The sequence below is a fragment of the Octodon degus genome, unplaced genomic scaffold (genome assembly GCF_000260255.1).
Source record: "Octodon degus isolate 3935 unplaced genomic scaffold, OctDeg1.0 scaffold00052, whole genome shotgun sequence".
In the NCBI taxonomy this organism is placed as follows: domain Eukaryota; kingdom Metazoa; phylum Chordata; class Mammalia; order Rodentia; family Octodontidae; genus Octodon; species Octodon degus.
Window position 1 is genome coordinate 12,686,643 of NW_004524628.1, and position 2,829 is coordinate 12,689,471.

Below are 2,829 nucleotides of genomic sequence, written 5' to 3' on the forward strand. Positions count from 1 at the left end.
AAAAAAAAATGACACATTGCCACTAATCCCCTTCAGAGCCCTCCCTCTCCCTTCCAGCACACTTATCCCATCATTTGTGTATTTGATGAAGAACAGTAGCTCAGGGAGTCTTTCTTGAGAGTCTGCATGGTGTGATCAAAAATACATGACTGCTGCTGCTGATTGCTGTCCCGTGGAAAGGCGGGCTTGTGGGAATACTGCGGCGCCTCCTCATCCAGCTTCCTCAGCAGGTCTGGCACTGCGTGACTTCTGGCTCTTCTGCCAAATTAAAATGACCATGAAAGGTGGTTTTGAATCAGCTCAGGTCATCAAGGCAGCCATGTCGGCCACTAAAGACATTCACAGAAGAAGATTCAGTGCTGCATCAGAAAGTGGTGAGGGTGAGGGGACAGCTGGGCATGAAGGTGCACACCTGTAATCATAGTGATGAGGAGGCTGAGACAAGAAGATCCCTGTGAGTTTGTGATCAGCGTGGGCTACGTCTTAAATAGGATGTAGTGAGACTGTTTCAAAACAGAATGTGGAGTCAGAGCTGCTGCCGCCGAGTCCAGATCTGAGAAGTGTGCACCCTGATGCCCGCCCCATGTGCATTCCAGGTTCCTTTTGGTTCTAAGTCCCAGATGGCCAGGCTCAAGCATCAGCTGATTGTGAATCTCCTTAAGGAGGACCAGGTGCCCCAGAATAAGATCACCGGTGTCGGGGTTGGTGCTGTTGGCGTGGCCTGTTCCAGCCGTGTCTTGATGAAGGACTTGGCAGATGAACTGCACTTGTTGATGTCATGGAAGACAAATTGAAGGGAGAGATGATGGATCTCCAGCATGGCAGCCTTTTCCTCAGGACACCAAAATTGTCTCTGGCAAAGACTATAATGTAACCACAAACTCCAAGCGGGTTATCCATCGTTAGAGCACGTCAGCGAGAGGGAGAGAACCGCCTTAACTTGGTGCAGCGTAATGTGAACATCTTCAAGTTCTGTGAACATCTTCAAGTTCATCATTCCTAGTGTTATAAAGTACAGTCCCAACTGCAGGTTGCTTGTTGTGTCCAACCCAGTGAATATCTTGACTTATGTGACTTGGAAGATAAGCCGCTTTCCCAAGAACCGTGTTATCGGCAGTGGTTGCAACGTGGATTCAGCCTGGTTCCCCTACCTGATTGGAGAAGGGCTGGGCATGCACCCTCTGAGCTGCCACAGCTGGATCCTTGGGGAGCACGGAGACTCCAGCGTCCCTGTGTGGAGTGACGTGAATGTTGCTGGTGTCACCCTGAAGAATCTGCACCCTGAGTTAGGAACTGGTGGGCATAAGGAGCATTGGAAAGAGGGTCACAAACTGGCAGTTGACAGCACTTATGACATGATCAAACTGAAAGGCACCCTGGGCCACTGGACTGTTGGTGGCAGATTTGGCAGAAAGTATAATGAAGAACCTTAGGAGGGTGCATCCAATTTCTACCATGATTAGGGGGCCCTATGGAATCAAGGATGACGTCTTCCTTAGTGTCCCTTGTGTCCTGGGACAGAATGGGATCTCTGACATTGTGAAGGTGACACTGACTCCTGAGGAGGAGGCATGTTTGAAGAAGAGTGCGGATACCCTGTGGTCGGTCCAGAATGAGCTGCAGTTTTAGTCTTCCAGTGTCACCACGTCACTGTCTAGGTGACAGGAGAGTTTAGTTGGAGTTGTGCCAGCTGTCCTTTTTAGCTGACATGTGACTATTAAGATGGCCTGGGGAACACACTTTCCAAAAGTTGAAAGTAGAAACGGTTCACAAAACCCCACAGCCGTGTCCTGATGCCGGCTGCTGCTGCACTTGTAGTCCTGGTTAGTGTGAAGTAGCCCAGCATCTCTGACGCCTCACCACGCAAGCTCCAGTTACTCTTCAGACAGATGTGTGCTACTCGGGAGCACGGCTTCACCCACCAGGCCTTGTCTGACCTTTCCTCAGGTGGTCACAGCCTGGGGTCCAGTGTACAAATCCAGTACTGCATGTCTTGTGCATAAGTGTCTTAAAGGATTTTATTTTGTGTATTATGTATATACGAGTAGTGTACATTGCCATATAGTGTAAAAAGATCTACCTGTGAAGAGTGCAACCCAGTGTCACACCAACTACAATACCAAATGAACCTTGAACAGTGGCTACTGCTAAAAAAAACCAAAAAACCGGAAGGTAGGGATCTGTGTGTTCCAAGCTGGGGCAGTAATGACAGTGTGTCTTTTGCTTGCCATAGTAACATTTTTTTAAACTTAAACATTACTCATATTTTTTGATCAAGTCCTTAGCAGAGTGGGATAACCTTGCTTCATGAGTTAGAGCTGAAATGAGCCTCAGCAGGCAGCCAGATGTCTTGTTCCTTTCCTAGCCACATAGAGTAGCTCATCAACAATGGAGATCACTGCTCCCAGTGTTGGGGTCTGCAGCCCCTTGTGTGGGCAGCAGCAGAGTTCGTGTGTCGAGGTCTGTTCTCTGTTTCTGCGTGCAGCCTTGAGTGCTATCCTGGGGTTGGGAGGAGTCCCTTCCGTCTCTCCCTGGCGCGGACTCACTCCCCCACACCACTGCACTGAGGGTCCAGTCTGCAGGAGTTCAGGAGGCAGGCAGCCTTCAGATGTGCTGCTAGGGGGTTTTCTGTGTCTGCACACAGGACCACAACGTGTTTCAGGGCATCTCAGGCTCCGTCCCTTCTTCGGTCCCAGGCAAGCCCTTGACAGAACAGGGCTGCAGCCCTGCTTGCTTCCCTTTCTACAGAGACATGGATTCCTGGACTCCCCAGGGCACATCAGGCTCCGGGGCCTTCAGTTCCTTTGGTGCTGTGGTGAGGGCCTGGGG

At 50.3% G+C, this 2,829-nt stretch overlaps 1 pseudogene; it reads left to right on the forward strand.

Moving 5' to 3' along the window:
• The first annotated feature begins 620 nt into the window (after window positions 1–620).
• On the forward strand, window positions 621–1,629 carry LOC101574376 (annotated as a pseudogene).
• Window positions 1,630–2,829: the final 1,200 nt, after the last annotated feature.